The following is a 21159-nucleotide window of genomic DNA, read 5'->3' as shown; positions in this document are numbered from 1 at the left end:
TTAATAACCCATGTAAATTTCCTGTGTACTTCATGGGAAAAAACCCATAATAATTTCTTGCTGGAGCCACTAGGTTCTTATAATGCCTACAGTATTAACCTGTCATTTACACTGATTCAAATTAGACCAGTTAATATTTTTACTAATAATTTGATTTGCTATAACCAGACACAGCAAGAGCAGGTTAACCTGAGCTTAAAGCTGGAGTCAGAGATGAAAGGTTTGATCACTCATTCTTACCTGAATTCCTGTCCTGAAGCTAAATAACTACTTTTGGATAACTACATGAAAAAATTAAATTCTCAAACAGTAATATGAAATGGAGTAGAACTGCAAAATTTCCTGTTAAAGGTATAAAGGACTTCTCATGGGAAAACCTCAGCCAGGAAGATGGGCAGGCTGAGAAATGGCTTGGTCTGCCAAGTCACCAAGAAGCCAGGTGACAGAGGGAGCAGTCCAAGGGCAGAGTTGTGTCCCCACTTCTCCCAGTGTTGAAGAGGACCTGAAAGCAGGACTACCTGTCAGGGGTGTGTGGGGGAGGCCCCAGGGACCTGGAATACCAGCAAGGTTGCCAGTCAATGTGAAAGCTGAGCTGGCCAGAAATGAGCTGTGGACTTGGCACAGGGCAAGAGAGGAGAGAGCACCTGCCAGTCAGACCTTCCTGAAACAAGGGTGTCATAAGAATTTCCATCCCAGCTTGATGCACAAACCCTTGGCTGAGCCCTGCACAGTTTCAATGGTATTAACATGCTTTCCAAACTTCTGTGGTGTAGGTTTACACAGCCTGTAGCTGGAAAAATGCTAAGAAGCTAAATGATCAGGAGAACAGTCACCAAAGTATTTCTTAAAAAATGCTGTAGCATTGTAGGCAAACAATATTGTCCCAATTACATTTACATCAGTAACATTTTTTTAATTATTAGTTTGTTTGGGGGTTTTGAGGGTGTTTCTCTCTTTTAAAATAATACCACTGCAGGAATTCCAATGTACTACAGAATTTGTCATGGTGCATTGCAGAAGCCAGGTGGGGCTAGCCCAGGTTTGATTCTGGTAATTAAAAAAAAAAAAAAAAAAAAAAAAGGAAAAAAGATAAAAAAAGAAAAAAAAAAGAAAAAAGAAAAAAAAAAAAAGCACCAGTGCAGTGCCAGCAGTCAGATATTCTTGAGAATTTCTATCAGAACAAATCTCTGGAACAAGATAAAAAAACATTACATATTTGTGTTTAGGTGTGCACAAGGCTGTAAATTATACTGTAAATTGTACTTCTCTAGTTCTGACATAATGACTGCAGCATATAGAGACACTTGAACAGACACAGTCCTTGCCACATAGTAGTTATAGGCTATACTTTGGAAATATTAAAATGACTGAACAGGTATGTGAATCCTGTAGCAAGCCATAATTTGTGATTGCCTCAAAACAGCTCTCAGAAAAGTCAGGCAGAGTCTAACTGGTGTGAGAGTGCTGCAGAGAGATCCCAGTTTTCCCTCATGGGGAAGCCTGTGTGTGCCATAAAATGAGGTGTGGGCTTCCCAGTGGTGGGTGAAGAGTGATGGAGCAGATGGCATTTGTGATGGATTCAATAAAGAGATGATATTTCAGGATGTTTGAGCATGACCATAACTAAACACTGGGGCTTTGACCCATCACATAATCTTACACATGAATAGTGCCAGGTCTCCCACCTAAGGCTACAAATAAATCTGTCCCTAAATGCCAACAGATGATTCACCTCTACCTCTTGCTTTCTGTTGTGAAAAATCTTCACCAGAACTGTAATCTCACTAAGACTCACTCTCGAGGCTTGCAAACTAGATTATGGCTTTAAAGTACCAGGCTCCCTGCTATCTCACTCAAATCTTACATCACCTCTGTTGTTGTCTCACATCCCTGAAGGGATTAATAGCATTTCCAAGGTTTCAAATATGGATATTTCTTTCCAGAACTGTCTAGCATGAACAATGCTGGTTTTGTTTAAATAATTCTACCCACATAACTCTGTTTTTAAAGCCGTGACGATTGTTACACCACAACCATCTAATGGCAGGAGGTGGAGTTCTGGACCTAATAGCTGTCATCTGCCACCCAACTGAAAATTTCAGTGAGGTCCCCTCACGTCCAGCAGTAAAGTTTCTGGCACACAGAAATTGTGTGTCTCAGATCCAGAGTAGAATCCTATTCATGTATACTCAATATAGGAAATAGAATTTAAAACCAAACAAAAAAAACCCCAGCGTGGAATCCTGCCCGTGAAATCCTGCCCATGGAATCCTAAAGTCAATTTTGCACCTCGTTTTCCTGGACTGGGGCTTCACCCTGAGGATTTCGTTGCTTACTCTCACCTCTAAAATTGTCTACTAATGTTTCACATTTTATAATAGCTTTTTATTAATTTTTTTAATGTTTTCTTCTTTTTCATGAGCCTTAAACAAAAATTTCTGAAGGAGGAGAAGAGTTTGCATCACTCAACCACCACAGAGTGAATAGAAATCTCATATTATAACTTTGAACAGAGAATGAACTGCAAGGGTTTGCAATATTTTTGCCATGGTGTAGCTCTAGCCTGCAATTTGGTCCCATGTCCTGCATTATGCTACCATTGGCTGCTGGAATTTGAGGTTTTAAAAAAAAAAAAACAAAACGCAAAAGAGGAGAAAAAGCTGTCTATATGCAAACTACTGTCATTCTGCTAACAGATCTTTTTCTCCTTTAATGTGTTATGTATAGTTTGCTCAGGTGTTAATTAAAACAGCAGCATGAGCTTCCAGTAAATTTTATGGGGATTTTTAAAAAGATGAGGTTGTGTCTTTGCATCGATTCTGCTGTTACTATACACTGTTAGGAGGAGGGGGTTTTTTCTTACCTCATTGCAGGAAAAATATTACACACAACTATGGAGATTTTGTCCTTATCAGAAGGCAAAAACTAAACATCAAAATTTCTTAACAACTAAGCACCATATATACCATGATTGCAAGCTATAATACTGTTTCCCATACTCTGATATCTAAGCTTGGCCTTATCCTTCTTCCCCATCAATCACTGCACACTACTCTTTGGTATCATGTCATCATATTTCCATAATCATTAATCATGTTACCCAATAAATCCTTGGGCAATTATTTAAGCTGCTCTCTTAACAGCTGTCCACTTCGCATATTGCCACCTTGGCTGCTCATTTACCAGCATGCCTTTGATCTGGGAACTGTTCAATCAGATCAATAACATGCAAGGGAAATGCAAATGGTTTGAAACAAGAGGAATTCTTTCATGTGGAATATTCACATTTGATACAAGCCTTTCAACTTTGCAGCTGAAGCTTTCCTTTATAGCAATGAGGTTCTTGATACTGATTTAACAAATTACAGCTAGGTAATGGCAAAGCATATTGCATTTAGCAGCAGAGCAAGTGGTAGGTGTGAGGAGGAGCTGGGAGCTCCCAGTCAGACATGCACTGGCAAGCCCTCCTCCTTCCCAGTAACCCAGGAGATGAGATGCCAGACTATTCCCTGTGGGAGACAGATGAAGTGAGAGACAAAGGCCATTTGCACATTCAGGTCTGTGGGAAACTGCCTTGTTTATCCCTGTGCCTTTCCAGTGGTATAAGACCTGCCTTCCCCATCCCTTAGTGGGTTCAGGTCCTCCCTGCATACTCTTTCCCATCAAGCTCTCCTGCTCTCTTTCCCACCCTTTCCAGTTCTCCTGTGCAATATTACGATAGGGCTACTGACTTTGGGGGATTATTTTTGTTGGTCAGGCTTTGATGATAAGTTTTCTCATGTGTGAGAAGACCCCTTTGGCTTCAGGCAGATGTACAGCTCCCATCTGTCTGTCAAGAAGATTCATGAGGAACAGGCAAGATTACTAAGTACAGTTTACTATCTGCAATGACTAAATGCCAAATGCAGATATAAATTGTAGTGCACTTGGAAAGCTGATTAATTAAAAACCCCTAACGCCACTGACAAATGCTCAGGTTTCAAATGTTTCTTTATCAGCATCATCTGACTCTTCCTAGACTGAGAGCAGATTATCATCAAGTAATTTTCAGCCTTCCCTAGTGAAGCTTTCTCAAGCATTTTATTATTTTGAAACAAATCTTTTTCTGCAGCTCTGCATTCAAATGGTACCCACTCTTAGTCACAACTCAGCAAAGTGGTGTATAAATTTCCCCTCTAAATAAGACAAAAAGGGAGGAAGAAAAAGTGATATACATCTTTAGGAATTATTATATTCCAGGCTTTGTTTGTTGTAGTGAGGGCCATGTGATAAATGATGCCACATGGCTCTGTAGTTCATCATTTTACCACAAACCTGCACTGCTCCCATTTGTACTGCAATCCCACCTCCAGGCCCCCAGTGCAGCAGCCCTGTGTGCTAAATGCTGTACACATCTATTGAGTGACAGGCCATTCTTCAAAGAGTTTATGAGCTAGAGAAAAGAGATTCCTACTGGTCAGAGAGATCCCCTTTCTTCAAACCGATGAACAGCAGATTTTGTTTCCATGACACTTGTAGCCACAGATGGGTTGGGAGAGCCGAAGGACAATTTCAATAATGCTGTAGGTAGAGGATGAATGAAGAAGTCTGCCTTCTTTATGAGGTGCAGGAAGGATACAGTGGAGACCACTGGAAGAATCTGGAAATAGGCAAAAGCAGTTTTCCTATAGTATATGTGGAAAACAAACTTCAGTGGCACAGCAGTACGTCTTCGCTGGCCTTCATTCAGGATAACTTATTTGCCTCTTGCCTCTCTTCATCACTTTATCAATAATTTAATCCCCAAGTTCCTGCTGATAAATATGTGAAATGTGTAGAGAGATACAGGAGTGAATACACAATTTGTGAGCAGGTGTTGGAGTAGAACTCATTCTTTTAAAATAAATTGTTACTAGGTTATGACAACGACTGTTATGAAAATATATATCTGCATAACATCTGCATTGACCAGTTAACATAAGGACGTAATATTTATTCTTAATTTCAACACTTTATTTGGAAAGATGGGTCGAATCTGATGCAACTTGGTATTTTCCTCCTGACAAGGTACATCATAACCTACTCTAAAAAGAATGAAAGAATTTGGAAGGCTGTCTAAATTATTTTGTTTAATTCATACATTCTGTGAAAATCCAGGCCACCTGCCATTCACAGCAATGTGAACACTGTCATTCAGTTAAAAATGGGTAATACAAACTGCAAACAGAATGTCATGGAATGGTTCAGCAAGTGACAGAGACAAATAGGTGAGCTGAAAATTGAGTCATGTAATTGGACAGTCCTTTGGGGGTTATGTTTCAGATTTTCTGTTACTCACGACTTGAAGTACAGCTCTGTGCTGAGAAAACCATTCTTATTCCAAGCTTTTGCTCTTGAGACACGCACAAGAAATCTGTAGACATAAGAAGATGCACAGACTACAACAGCAGGTCATGTTATGAGCCAGCATAATAAATGGCATAGTTCCTTTGACTCTGGCAGCTTCCAGGAAGCTTCTATAACTTCATGTGAGTGATGAGATTTTCTACTATTAAGACACTCTCCCTTGCCTGTTTGTGAACAGGGCTGGGTACAGCTAAATTATGAGATCCAAGATCTAAATGATAATGCAGAACTTTGGAGAAAGAAGCTGGCTGACCACAACTGGGAAGTCATTTAGGTATTTAAACATGTCTGGTGCCTCTTTAAAATCCTTGAGGATTTCACAAGATAATGATCAATATGACTCAGGTGATCTAAATCATTTTGGAAAGGGCGCAAAGAAAGGAAGGAAAGGTCTTAGCTCATTTAACTACAGCAGCACTCAATAGCTGCCACTGGAAACCCAAACTCCACTGCTGACCTCTAATGCAGACGAAAGAAGAGTGTCCCTGAGTGCTCAGAAGCAGCAAAAGCGAACAGGACTGGTGGAAATTGTATGTAGAAGAAATATTTAAGTTGAAAAAATGAAGATTGGGAGAAAGAGGAAATAAGAGACCTGGCTTGGGGGAGGAAGGAATAGCATGAGGCAGATGTTCCCTTTCTGGTATGTATAATACAACCGCTACAAAATCTGGTCCAGAGAGGAGCACAGCCTGGCACTGACAGGGAGCTGCTTGTACTATAGCTGCTGATAGCAGAGGTTAGCAAATCAAGGGTGGTCAGGGCCACAGTATAAGGAAATGAAGCAGCAGCGGGGAATGAGATATGGCTGGAGAATGAGAAATAAGATGTTTAAGTCCATCCCATTTTGTACAGATTGCAGTGGAAGTATAGTGTTTTCTGGTTATATAAGCCAGTACTCAATAATCTGGATTGACAGACACCAGCCCATGCACCTGAGGAAAAACCCCAGGCTGACCTTCCCACTATGTTTGTGCCTACAATTCCTACTCCTTTTATCCATTCTCCTCATTGCTTTCCAGGCAGGGGACAGCAAAATGAAGGTGGATGACACTTTTTGAAATAGTTTTTAAACCAAGATCTCCTCCTTTAATTTTGTTGGTTTCAAGGGTTGGGATTTATGTATGGGTTTAGACAGAGCTGCTCCAGTACCGTACTACAAGACCTCAGTAATTAGTACAAATGCCTTAAAGACACAGTAAGAAGGAAGGAAACCAAACATGCTAATAACAGCAAGCATCAAACACCACGAAATATTACCTGATACTTGTACCAGAATTCCAGCCGTATCATCACTAAGGTCTTTAAAGGCTACTACAATATCCAAAATGCCTTAAAAATCTTTTGACTTTGTTTTCCTTAAAATTAGTGAATCTCTTGTACTGCTGTCTATGAGTGAGAAATTGTAAGCCAATTTGATCAGGGTGATCAGATAACAATAACAATAATTAACAATTTTACCACAGTATGCCAGCAATTATTGAAATAAGAGTGAAATCCTGATCCCAGTGAAACCAATATTCTCAGGGGCTGAAGATGTCAGCTCCTCACTCTCTAAATTTTGTATCATCTGGATAGAAAAATTTTAATATGACTGCATAACTCATGCAATTGGATTGGTCTCAGAGCAAAAAGTATTTATATTAATAGCTGTTTCAAGAGTATGCCGCAAGTAAATGCTCCAAAGGACACACACAATTGCTCTGCAGTAGAAAACCTATTATAATGACCCATTTTCTATTAAGCAATTGCAGAATATTTTAACCACTTTCTGTTTGTTTTGCACATAATTTCTTCTCAAACTTATTCAATACCACTCCCAGGACTTCAGCAATGTACAGTTAATTGCTGTGACTGAGTGTTTAACCTGGTGAGCTTTCAAAGAGCTGATCACTGCCAGGGATCCCAGTAGGATGGGCATCCCTGTTGATACTCTGCCCTCTGAGATGATACAGGATAGTACATGTACTCCACATTTTTCTCAGTGGCTCATCCTCTTAAGTTCTTCTGAGGTGTGTCTCACCCAGATGTTCAGTTCCTTTTTGTTGTTCTCAGTTGCCTGTAATAAAATGAGAAATAATTATTTCTTCAAAACTGTCTTTCAGTGAAGGATATTAATGTCTCTTCTTCTGGCATTGCTGGTTCTAAGTAATAAACAAAAGCTTCCACCCAAAACAAGAGTAAAGAGTAGCAGGGAAGTGAAAGGGCACAGCTCTGAGAAACTAGCCAGAATAAATCCTTCTGGAAATGTCCTAATAGCAGTTACACCTCACTCCCACAAGGGAAAACTAAGGCGGGCAGCAACGCACTCTTAGGGCTTGAAAGCAAGCAGACAGAAAAGCTGCAGTGTAAATGCAGACCAACTGACAAGACATAAAACTGCTTTAGAAATAAATTCCAGCAGTGAAAGTCTACCAGCAGGGAAAGATCATTTGTAAGGTTTAGTTAGAACAAGGCAAGAGTAAATACTGTGTGCATTCCCCTGGTTTTCTGAGACAGAAGAAGTTTTCCTCAGGCCACCAACTCCTCCTCTGGGAAACATGTGCAAAATATTTCAGAAGTCCTGTCTAAACACATGTAGTGAAGATGTAGAAAATAATACTATATAATATATTGAGTCAAATATGGGTCATAACAGGGAAGTTTAATCATCTTCTTCAATAACTGGGAAGTTTAATCATCTTCCTCAGAAATTATATACATAAATAAGCAAATAAATCTTGGGATCTTGGAGAGATCACACATGCAAAACCAAACTGGTTTCTTTAGCTTAACTAGCCAGGCAAATGGATGGGTCTCTTTTTCTATGCTTTTGCTTCATATTCTGCTACCAATTCTTATGGGATTAGAAACCCTCTTCTTAAAGGACATTTCTTTTGGAAAAGAGTTTCCCTTCCTCCCACCACAGTTTCTGCATACCCAGGGAAAAGGCCTCCCCAAATTTACCTGCTATGAACAGGTTTTGTTATGCAAGAGTCTGACAGCTTTCTCTTTGGACAGTATCATCCCACCTTCCTGCAGTTCTGCATGAAAAGAGATGGGGTTGGGTTTCATCAGGGTACCTTTTATCCCCTAGTAACACAGACTGTCCTGCTTATAGACACTCTCTTCTGTGGAATAAAAGTCATTTCAGTGAGGGTTATTCAGGAGGATTAGGGAAACTGGGAAATTAAAAGATCAATAAATAGTCTGAGGAAAGCATCTGAGCTGGAGCAGTGCAGAGAGGTGGTGGCTGGCACAGGGACAGTTGAGACACATGCCATAGAGGATACCCATCTTCAGCCAGAATCCAGTTCACAGTCTTTCCATGGAGCACTCAGCATTAGAGAAAGAGGCCAAGGCTGCCTTTTCCACACACAGGCACTGCAGTCAGAGCAGGAAATGAACAGTTCTGTGCTGTGTGGCAACTTTTTTTCACTCTGCAATCCTGCACTCTCAGTGTTTTTCTTCCTACAGAAATTCGCTCTGTGCCAGAAGAAAAGGGACCTGTTCTTGTACAACCTCCTGCCTCTGTGGTGGTGTACAGGAGAGGAATCCTTTCCTCCTAATTAATTTCTCAGATCCCAGTGAGGCCTACATTCCAGTGTCAAGGCCAGCAGAAAAGTCTAAAATATCTCATGATGGAAAGAGAAGAAAGACTTTCCCAACACATGGGCTTATCATGCCATTTACTCACTTACTCCGAACAACTTTAAAAAATCCCTTGTGCAAAATTAAGAAGAGGGAACCAGACAAGTAGAAAGACTTGTGGATTTTTCTTTTTCCACTGTATAGTCAGAGAAATAAAAGAGGATATTTGTGAAGAGCCACCATGAGCCTGCAGTCTGATAAACAACAATAACCTTTTTCTTGACACTAATTCCTTTATTATATTTTTAGAAGAATTTAAAAGCCACTTATTTTTGAAAACTGTGATTTCAGGAAAAAGTATAATTTTCACATTTCCTCTGATGTGTTATGTGCCCTGCTGTGTTATGACATTTCAAGTTTCATCAAGTCACATTAATTTACATTCTCACATGTTTTCTCAGTGGAACCTGCTCTTTGGGTCTATTTTTATTTATTACTTGATCACTTCAATGTATTTGTTTTACTGAATACTTGGGCCATATTAACTGATCTTTCCATACCCCATGCTTGCAATTCATTAGCAATCATTTCTCTTCTCTGCACGAAGAAAGGAAAAAAGGAGTGAATGAGAGAAAAAAAGAGAGAAAGACAAAAGACTTGGAAAGAAGCAAACAGAAGTTTAGTACGCAGCCTGGGATGCAGCCTGCTCTGTTGCTTGGGCTTTGGTTATGAGGAAATTTTATCTGCTGGTGTGACCAACATAAATTAGCAACACAGTAAAATAGATCCCATGCAATAAATGTAGCTGATTGGTTGTAAGCTGCCCATTATTTCAACCTCTTCATTTTTGGTAAATGTGTTCACAGCAGTAAATCTGTGTTAGAGATTTGTTCTGGTACTAAGTAAAGCAGACTGTTGGATCCTATCATGCAGAAAGCCAACCAGATGTCCAGTCCTGTGCAATGGTGATGTGAGGGAGAGCTGGGAATCAAGTCCCATTTGTGGGCTTGTTCCTTGCAGCAATATTTTGGTTGCCTGTGCCCCAGCTTGAGATGATGCCTAAATTCCCAAATTAGAGTCCTCTAAATTCAGTTTGTTCACAGTGGCTAGCACAGTTGAAGCACAATATTACCACTCTTTGCCTCCTGACATAGATAATTTGAGATAACTCTCAAATGATGAGACATTAAGTGAGGAAGTCAGGCTATGTTGTCCACCCTCTCCCTGTGTTTATTAAAGTTAATGACTGAATGAACCATGGTGTTTTTCCCCGCTCTTGCTATCCTCTGCTTGCAAGTGGCACACAAAATGAGAGATCATATTTGGAAAACTTTGCAACTTCTCAGTAAATTCCCATTCCCACCTCAGTATTAGGATACTTGATGACACCATGAACATCAGGTAAAAAGATCCTGTGCAGGCAGCTGCTAATCCCCCAGTCCAGAAACCAACAGCAAGAGTTTCAGTAGCTGTGCGAGGTGTGAGTCTTTCTCAGCCAAACATGGTGAGAGCTGAAAGCCACAGGCATCAGGTAGAAGGGAACACCCTGCACTGAAAATAATCATGTAGCCTGCAGCTCTTCACCAGTAGAGAGTCACACGCAGATCCAATTTGATCACCATGATAATCCATCCCCTCTGCTGTTAATACACTCCCTTGACCTATCCCTTATTGAGATCTTGCTGTAACTCCAACTTTGAGTTTGCAGCCACAGCATGATAGATACAGGCAAGTGAAACATTCAGTAACTTAGCAGGTTGTAGCCTGTATTCCCCCACCTATATTCATGTGGATACACATCTACCCCTCCCACACCTACCCCTAGCAGTGAAGACATTGCATAGAGTCCAGCTGTTGACTAATCTAAAGCTACATAGTTCCATCTCTGTCTTAAAAACAGCTCTGCTAGTGGAAGAACAAGGATGGGGAGAGGAATTGCCCAAGAGAGATATTTCTGGTGTTTTGGTTCCTTTGTCATTGAGCTGTTTGGAGCAATCACACCAGGCACTGTTTTAGCGACAGCTGGGTTTCATTTTAAACCTCCTTTCCACCCTCAGGTAACTCTGGGGGGGTACCATGAAGGTCAAACACTGAAAACTCTTAGGGCAGAGAGAGCCCAGCTCGTCCATTGTGATGTCCTCATGTCCTTGAATGAGTAGGAGGATGATGCTAAAGCTTTCTGTAGAGGGTTGAATGGAGCAGCCTCAAAGTCAAAGCTTTGGGCAGAGGGGGACAAGGGAGACTTACCCCAGCCTATGTGTCACTGATGGCAAATGACCTGGTGCCAGTAGGAGAGTGCTCAGCACAGCCCAAGGACAGCAGCAGATATGATAGCATGCCTGTAACCCACTGCACACCGGTGACAGAATGGAATGTGGTCTGTGTGTTTATGTGCAGAGATTAGAGACTCCAACTGGCTCCAACAGGACGTGCTGTCCTGCCATGGGGAACAGAGAAGGATGCTTATGTAAAGTGGCTGGGTAGCAGTGCACAGGAGGGACAGGAACACTCATTTTCTACTGTGTGCAGCAAAGAAAGGGATTACTGCTGAGGGGGGAGGCAGGCATGAACAGGGAAAGAGAAATTAGGAGTCCAGATGTCTACTCTGTAAATAGCGTTACCAAGGATTTTGGAAAAAAAAATAGAATTAAGCCATACCATAAATTCAGATACATGTGCAAGGGATCCATATTTACTCAAGACTGAGGTTGTGTTATGTGACCTTAAGCAAAACTAATCAGCTAGACTGAGTCTCCTCGGTCTTCTCCAGCACCTGTGAACCTGAGAGAACAGATTTTGCAGAGCTAAAAGTCAGTCCCTCCCTTCCACTGGGATGCAGCTGTCTAAATGTCTTGGTCCCTCCTAAGAGATCTGAGAATATAAGGTGGGAGAACTGTAAGGGAACAGGGGCTGGTGTGATCCACTCATTCATGGCTTTGGCAGCTACATTTCATATTAACCCTGCTCAGAAAACAGTGGCCATGAAGTAATTCAACCCTTTCTGGAACCTAGGTGCAAAACTGAGCAAGCTTAGATTGGTCACAATATAGTCAACCAGAATTTAAATAGTATCATAAATAGTATTCAGGTTTAATGAGGGCTGAGAGAAGGATTGCCAAAATGCCAGAGGCTACTTTTTTTTTTTACCTTTTCCCTTGGAGGAATGTGATTCCTGACACTAGCTGACTAAAAGAAATAAATAGTTTAGAAGCTCTGATGCCTTCCAAACACCAGGTGCAGCACTATCAGTGCAGCACCATCTTACCTAGACTACAATTGACCTTTTAGCTTCCTTTTTTTTTTTTCTGTCTTTTCTCATAGGAGGCACCAGTCATCGCTGTCATGATAAAAATAGAAAAGTGCCATCTGTGTGTGCCTAAAGGTTTATGAAGTGAGAGAATAAGAAACTAAACCAAGTGGCTCTCTTTGCTGTCACGTCCCAGCTCCCCTCTTGAGTGAGTAACTGTGTGCTTTAAAGATGCTGTCCAACTGAGCAGCCTGTCACAAGGAAATATGCACAGGAAAATGTTCCAAATTTTCCTGTTTTACTTACTGCCAGTTGACAGCAGGACAGAAAGTCATCCCTAGCCAGTCAGGAAAGTTACTTTTTAAGTGATGTGCACTGCATGGTATATGGAGACTGAGATCAATGGAGGACAGAAGAAATTTAAATTGACAGTACACTAATAATTGTTGACATTAACTAATCAGATAAGAATTTTAAAGTTACTGTGAACACTGATATTTTCTGTGTGAAGTGAAGACAGTTTGAACTGATATTTTTTCTATTAATAAGTGTTTGAAAGGGTGGTAGAAGAAATTATTACTGTAGTAATCAGAGCTCTCTGTGTGAAATCGCTTCATAGTCTTTGAGATTCATACAGCAGGAGATGGTCTTTATTCAGAATAGTATGAGCTTTTACCTGACTATCTAATGAAAACATAAAAATTATTATTGCTCTAAATAATCTTTTAATTTTTTCACCAGTATGTTGTTTTCATGGTAATCTCTCGAAAACAAGCAGGGCCCAGGGCCCATCCTCTGAAGCAATTTTGGGAGTTACCAGAGAAAGCTCTCTGCCACCCTGCACTGATGGGCAGTGACTCTGCCCTGTGGCCCAGCCTCTCTGCACCAGGCACTGCTCTGCCAGGGTGGAGCTACCCAGAGAGTATGCCAGCCTCTGCCATAGCCAACAGGAACACAGGATTCCAGCCCTATTATTTCCAATAAAATGCCACTGGCTTATGTGCCTGCCACCCAGAGGGACCCTGCATCAGCTCTGGAGTAGGTGCAGCCACGTTTGTTTCAGCACATTTCACTTCTCACTAACACCAATCAAACCCAGGCTGCAGCACACACCAGATCAGACACTTCCCTGTGGTGTTCAGTGCATCACTAGCATGGAAGAGCCCTGCTGGTTCTTACAAACATCAACATGTTGATTCGTAAACATGAGAATGTTCTTAGCATCACAGGACAATTTAGGTTGGAGAAGACCCTCAAGATCATTGAGGCAACTGTTAACCTAACACTATCAGGCCTTCAGCACATATCCATTGTGTCATCAGTTCACATAATTCAGCATCAGGTAGCTATACATCATGGTTTTAGCTCTTGCTTGGATTGGGAAGAACATTATTCCCTTTTCCCATGATATAGCTGAGACTTCTACTATTACTTGTATTGATGTTCAGTATGTGAAATCCAACATTTCCTTTGACTGAGAATTGTATTTGTGACATAACACCTACAATATTATGCAAGGAGGAGTCTGGAGATGATTACTTGACACTCAGTCCATATCTGAATGTATCTTCAGTCAAAAAAACCCCAAAGTGTTAACACTTTCTGAGGTTAACCTCCTTCCCAGAGGCCTGCTTAGAGAGGTGAACACATTCACCCCAGCTTCAAATCAAATCCTTTGGTTTTCTCCTTGTGTTCCCCACACCACTTCTGACTTTACCTTATGATCAATAGAGTTCAAGTTTAGGGAATATTATCAGAGCCTATGATTGCAACCTCTGACATTATAATCTATAGGGTTACTGAGAGCATTAGAACATCCAGGATAAATTAATTCAGTGTAAGTAAAAGCTTTGAAGCTAGGAGCATCACCAGGGTTTTGAAGCTTAAGCCCTCTTTAGATTACTTGATTAAAGTAGGTCCAAAGCTTCACCAATCAATAGATTTTGCTTAGGAGCAGTGTTGATACAGAAGCATATTTAATGGGATCTGCAGTACCCCACCCAGAAGATGCCTCATAAAAGCAAAATGAGAAAACGTGCATGGGAGAAGAGGGGCAAAATCATTGCCATGTGTTTGTGAGTGCCTGTGAAGATTATTTGCAGCAGTGGTACAGAATAGGCTGCATAGAGGGAAGGGGAGCAGGCAATTAACAAGAAAATTACAGGCTTGGAAAAGAAGTAACTGAATCTTCTATTAGTTTAAAACTGTAAAAAACGACCAAATGTAAATAGATATACCTGAAGCCATGCATTATTAAAGGAACAGCCCTGCTCTTTGGCCACTTTAATTTGTCCTGCAATCTCCAGTGAGACCAGGACTGTTAGTCTGGTTACCTGGATGGCATAATCTCTGTCAAGATTACCAGTATTATATCCATGGGCCAATATTGACAAAAAGACAATTATTTGTACTAAAATTAAGAAAACCTAAGCCTGACCAGTAGGTCATAGTTGACAAAAGTCAAAAATACAATCAGCTCACGATGGGTTTTTTTCACCTGAGAATATGAACATGCAACAGGTAAAACAGGTAATGCACAAGGTTCAGTTCTGCACCTCTTGCTTCACCTGCCAAATTAGTTACACACCTCCAGGGCCACGGGGTGCCAAACCACAGCTTCCAGACCAGCACCAGGGAGTGGGAACAGGCTGTATCCTGATGGAAAACATAATCTGTTTAGCTTTCTAATTGGACCTGATTAGACATTTAAGCAATATTTTTGCAGTGGCAATTTAAATTGAATTAGTTATTTTTTCCAGCCTACTGAACAGACCAGACAAGCAAATTGTGTGCTACCTTCACAGCAGAGTGTGCTCCCTGAGGAGCCTGGCCCCAGTTTGGTGCCATGACGCCAAGCTGCTCCCCAAGAGTCAGGGAGCTCTCCAGCCAGGGCCCAGCCCCACAGTACCTGAGCAAGGTAGACCTGCAGACAGTAGCCAGATTCGACCCAGAATTCAGATCTTATCAGGCAACACTGTGCTTTTAAGGCAGATCCAAAGTCTTGCTGGTAGGTCACTCAGTAAATCAGAGTCGAGTTCAGTGAGGTAACCAGGGCTGGATACAGCCCAGTGATTGCTGGGCAGGTCCCCAATGACAAGGCAGGTCTGTGGTCAAGTTGGGAAGTCTGCTGGTCACAGTCTGGATCAACAGGATCCTTGGACAGGCACAGGCACAGCTCTGCCTGAGCTAGAGACTGATACTTCTGTAGCATCACAGACACAGACTGACAGCCCAGGGCTCAGCTGAAATGGGGCTCCTGGGTCTGCAGGCAGGTGTGTAGGTGGAGACTCCAGATGAGGCTGGTAAGGCCCATTAAGGTGCCCTGACATTAATCTGATTGTGCAAGACAAACATTTGCATTTTTATTTCAGCAAGAACCTCAGTTTGGAGCTGGTGTTTGTCCATGCCATGAAAATAAACATGTGCCAGAAAAGCTACAAAGAGAATGAAACGAGTATGCCAGGAAACTTTTATGTTTGAAAAGGATCTTGCCCTGGAGTATCCCTGCACAGCTGGGGTGTGCTGACATGTCCCCTAGGTAGTTCATTTGGCACCATCCACCTAAGGAAGACTCAGCCAGGGGTCTCACCAAACAGCCTCATCCTCCCCACACCTTGAGTGGCATTGGCTCTGACAGGCTGAAGGTACTCCTCATCCATTGCACCATCTGTCCTCTGCAACCCAGAGTCTGGATGTGGAAGTTAGTTACATGTCAGAATTCCAGTGCAAGAGAAAACACAAGCCTTTATTGCCAGAGATGACTAAAACTCAGCCAGGTGAGCTGTGAATTTTTTAAATAAATTTTTTTTTCAATAAATCTACACAGTATTTGCTTTTGTGACAGCCAGAGAGTGAGACAAAAATTTGCAGTTTGAAAGTTTAATTGAAAGATAGGCACTGATATGTCTTGGATAATTTAGGGATTGGGAATGGGGTCTTTTACATGCGTTCGTACATCAGCAGCAGACTGAGGAGATGGAACCAACAATCTGATAAGATTCACTGGTAAGGAGATGCAAACAAAACACTATGGCCCAGATAAGAAAGTTGTCAGTGCAAGACCATCTCAGTTTGTTATCCTGTCCCTTTGTATCCCTGCTCATGCTGCAGCTCCAGCTCTGTTTAACTCCCTATGCAGGTGTGAACTGAGCCTTTCCCCCGTAATTCTGGTGGTTGCTGGCAAGAAAAATTTCTTCCTTCCCTTCCCTTTGGCAGCCTGAGCCGTGCTGAGGCTCCAGGCTTTTTCTCCCTGCTAACCCTAACCTCAACAGTAGGAGTGGGCTAAGTCTTCCCTGGCAAACCTGGCCGTGCCCCAGTGAGCACAACTTCTGAGGGGCTGATCCATCTGGCAACCCACCCTTTCCTTTGGCAGCCACTGTCAAGCTCCTCATTTTGTCTCAAAATCTGTATGTTAAAGTAACATGTCTTCTGTCTAAAATGAAATATGTTTGTCCTTTTTTTTTTTTTTTTTTTTTTTACACATCAGACCATTGTCCTCACCGCGAGCTCTCATGTATTTTAGTGGCATTCACAGTCTGCATGAATAAACAACTGGAGGCACTTGAAGGGATACAAGCTGTGTCTGCCTTTGCCAAATTATCTTTTCTTCTGTCCCTGAACAAGAAATTATTATAATTCTACCTTGCAAACTCAGCCAGGCACAAGGTATTACTTAGCTGTTTCAAGATGAATTGTTTTAAAAAAACTAAAAATCTCACAGCTTGAGAAAACAATTAATTTTTTTTTTTTTGGTGGCCACACTGGTACTTATCCCTCGGTCCGGAGCTCCCTGGCCATGCCCAGCCGTGTGTCCTCAGCAAAGAACCCGATATCGCCCCTGCCGGCGGAGATGACAGAACCAGAGCACTGGAGGTGACTGATTTGCTTCCAGTAAGATACACTGTCACGGACTATTATTAATTTACTGCAGCCTCGTTGGAAGGGAGTGGTAAAGCAGCAGGGCAAGCAAACAGCTCCTGTCAGCGTGGGAGTACTAAATGCCCAAACAATTAGGCTTCTAGTTCCCCAAATCTCAGCAGCCCCCCGATCTCACATGTGTTTACTGTCCAGTTCACTAAAGCAAACACAATTGCCTGTGTAAGGTGAGAGCTGTTTCAGAGGTCAGATGCTGCTGGGTTAAATCAGCGGAGTCTGTTTGCAAATAGCCGTTTTTAAAGCAGAGATAAAAATGGTGAAAGGTCCTTAGTTCTCAGATTTTGTGTTTAGGGCAGGCAGTCTGCCAACACCTAGGATTGCCCAAAACGAAGCAAAGCAGGATAGTGAGGAAGAAGAAAGGAGGATGGAGAAGTGACTTCCCAGCAGGAGAGGTATTTGCTGATATGGTACCTGGGAACTGGTTGATAATTCTCTCCCAAGCCATTCAAGTCCTCCATCCATCCCACAGAGGAAATGGCCTTTACTGAAATTGAGGTTCAGCAAAACCCTCCAGGCAGTTTTTTAGTGCCATTTCAGCTTGGTACCGGGGTGCAGGAGTCACACCGGGCGGCTGGGCACATGGTGAGGAGCAGCCACAGTGCTGGGACTGCGGGAGCTGTGGCACAGAACAGGCAGCCACAATGCTCTGGAGAGGGCAAAACACTTCAAAAGGTGCTGAGAGAGAAGTCCCTCACAAAAGAAAAAGTGTTAACAGAGACAAAGCCACAACGACTTCCTACATCAGATGCTGAGCGCTTGCTTCTCACAGGGATTCTCCCCAGTCCTTTCCCTGTGTACAATTCCTTTATGCCTCTGGTAGCCCCTGGAGCCTCCCATGCTGTCATCTCTTCCTTCTCAGCAGAGAGAAGCAGCTTTCCTTTCCTTGACAGGAGCTTGGCTTTCCTTTGCTTTTTTTTCACCTGTTCCCTACTCTGCTTGCAAAGCCGAAAATGGCTGGCTGAATGCTGTTTGCAACCTTATAGGCAATATTCCTCAAATCCATTTGTTTTGGCATGGTGGATCACCCACTAGATCTCACTGTAACCTGGCTCCTCACTGCTGTGCCAGGAGCAGCCAGCAGGCACTGGCCACAAGGAGCAGGAGCAGTGGCTCTCCTCCTGATGGATTATCTGCTTCTTATGGTGGTGTAACAGGCAAAGCCAGTTGTATTTGATTACACCCCAGGTAGTGTGGCTTCAGTGACTGAGATGGTGAATGAACCAGCTTGGAATAAGCAAGTGTATTAATTAGTATGCTGATAGCTGAATAAAGCTATTTTTAAAATCACTGAACAGCTCTGCACTTTACTATGATTGCAGGGATTATGTAAGACGATGATTAAAACCAGGTCCCTGCATCACAGACTGATCCGTGTTTTAGAGATGAAAAAACAAAGCTGCAAAGGAATGAGAGGAGACTGTACTATTTTAAAAGATTCTCTGCCTGCCCTAATTAAGGGCAAAGGAGTCATGTCATCAATGTTTTCATTGTCATTCTAACTCATCCTACTTTTTTCTATCATATTTTGCCAATAAGCCATTTATTTTTTAAGACTGGGTTTGTACATATGGAAATGTCAGCTCAGGAGGGATCTGCTGCATCATCCCACAATATGTAGCCATTTTACAGGGTGTCCCTGATGCACAGATTTTGCCTCCTATGCTGCACCTACCAGGAGTGTTTGCCTCCTATTTGTTGATGTACTACCACTCATTAAAAAATCAGGAGAAGTAAAATGTGGGCACTACCTTTGTGTAATGTCTAACAGATTGAAAACAGACAGATAAGGAGAAGTTGTATCTCAGCAGCAGGAAGATGCTGCATTTCAGGACCAAGCTACCAAAAAACATCCTGTTGTTTTCAATGACAGTTATTTGGGGAAAGCCTCTAGAAATTGATTGTCATTAAAGACCTGGAGAGAACATTGCTTATGATGATAAGCAGAGATTTTAAAATTTTGTTTACAGTCTCCTGCACTGTAATGCTCAGATTGCTGTATATACACGATCATTATTTGATTCCTTACACCACAGTGAATAGCAGCTCTGTGGATCAAATATAAGGTGGCAACCAATCCTAATGCAAAAAGAAATATAAACAAACCCTGCAGATTTGTAGTCAATAAAAATTATGTCAAACAGTATAAGATGAAAAGCAGAGTGTATGCTTGTTATTAAGTGTGGCAGCTGTTTGCTGTAGAGGGTTTTCCATGAAGTTTCTCACCATAGTTTATCATCTGTACTTTATGATGAAGTTTAAAACCCCCTTTAATTATCTTACATGGATTGAATGTGTCCACTCAGAGTATTGCACTGTGTTAAAGTTGAAGGTTTATTCCTTTATAATATTTCTTTAAGGAGCAGACATCACAGAATGAACTGTTACTTCATTTCTGCCATGACACATGATCAGGAGCACACAAGAACCTTTTGCAGTTATTTCCATTCTCTTCTGTCTTTCTTTCTAGGCAACTTCCCCAGCCCGTGTGCACTATGCCAGCAGAAGTGTCTAATGCCACCTCTTCTCAGGCGCCTCTGTAGGACCACATGCTGTTGTGTGAAGACAGGAATTTAACATGGAGGCCATACGAAATGGGCATTTTTTTGTGCGAGACACCCATCAAGTACGTGCCCTTGCAAGCAAGGCTGTGAGCCTGGGGGCCTGTATTGGCCCCCCAAGTGCCCTGAGCTCGGTGTTCCTTGTTTATTCAGGTCCTTGGGGCTCGCACCACTGCCCACACAGCTGCTGAACTCGAGTGAGAATCCAGGGACATCTGAATGGGGCCGTGGATCCACAGCCTTGCTGGAAATCAGCTGGCCTGTGCTGCCTGGGTTGTTTGGACTTCTGTAGCCAAAATTTGCAGTGTAAAACTCATAGGCCTCATATTGCCCACGTCACACACACACACGCACTTCCATTTCTACGTGGTGATGAGGGGCAGGAGCATGCCACTGTGCCTAGGGACTGCTGAAGGGAAGACACGTAAGGGGGGCGGACAGAGGCAGCTGGGTGCCCATACCGAGGGTGGGCATCTGCCATGGGGGGTCTTCTCCTGCCCCTGCAGCCCCCGAGGGCTCCCCCAGGGCACAGCCATGGCACCTGCCCCTCTGTGTCCCTCAGGGCCATGAGCAGCCTGGACACCACCATGAGGAGCTGAGGGGCTGCAGTGGCCAGGGGAGATGAGCTTCCAGCACAGGGGTGGCAGCATGGCTGGGAGTGGGTCACAGCTGGTTTTAACCCTCTGAGGGCTGAGCTCAACAAAAGGGACAGACCAAGCCACAGCGTGCCACTGCTGCAGGCACTCAGAGGGGCAGGGAGTGCTCCTCCTCAGATGTACTTTACAAAGGAACTGGCACAGGTAGGGCTGCTGGAGACCCACTTGAGACTGGAAAAGATCTGTGTGCTCCTGAGGAACTACACCAGAGCAGGAATTCCTGGAGTGGCTGCAGGCAGAAGATGCTGGAGCAGGGACATCCCTGAAGAAAGAGCAGCAGGAAGACCTGCTACATAAATCACCTCGCCTTCCCGTGCTGCCCAAGGGTTTGCCAGAGGCATTTTGACAAATCAAGCACAATCCATGGTGCAAATAAGGATGTTGAGTGTGCAGTAGAGGTAGAACAGGTGTTTATGTGGTGTTTGATTATTTAAATTGCACGGGAAGTTGGTAGCACAGCTAACATTCAGTGCACATCTTACAGCACGCCTGAGATAAATGGCTTGAGACCCTTCTGCAATGCCCTCTGCTGAAACAGGCCCACAACCAGGCTCTTGGCAGGCTTGCTGGCCTGTACATAAAGGCTAAAACATGCTCTGTGGAGACTGCAGGTCTCCGTGCTCCTCTACGCACATCAGTACGGATCCATCCGCTGACTGCGACGTGATCCTTGCCTGGAGGGGGGTCCATTAGAGGAGATGGTTCAGAGCACAGTTAAGAGGTTTTGCCTTCTCATCAGTCAACTCTCATCTCGTCTCCTTGGCCAAGTTTTTTCTCTCCTTGTTCAATTGCAGCAGCAGTGGGCACTGAG

The sequence above is a fragment of the Sylvia atricapilla genome, chromosome 6 (genome assembly GCF_009819655.1).
Source record: "Sylvia atricapilla isolate bSylAtr1 chromosome 6, bSylAtr1.pri, whole genome shotgun sequence".
In the NCBI taxonomy this organism is placed as follows: domain Eukaryota; kingdom Metazoa; phylum Chordata; class Aves; order Passeriformes; family Sylviidae; genus Sylvia; species Sylvia atricapilla.
Note: the sequence above shows the minus strand (reverse complement) of the source record.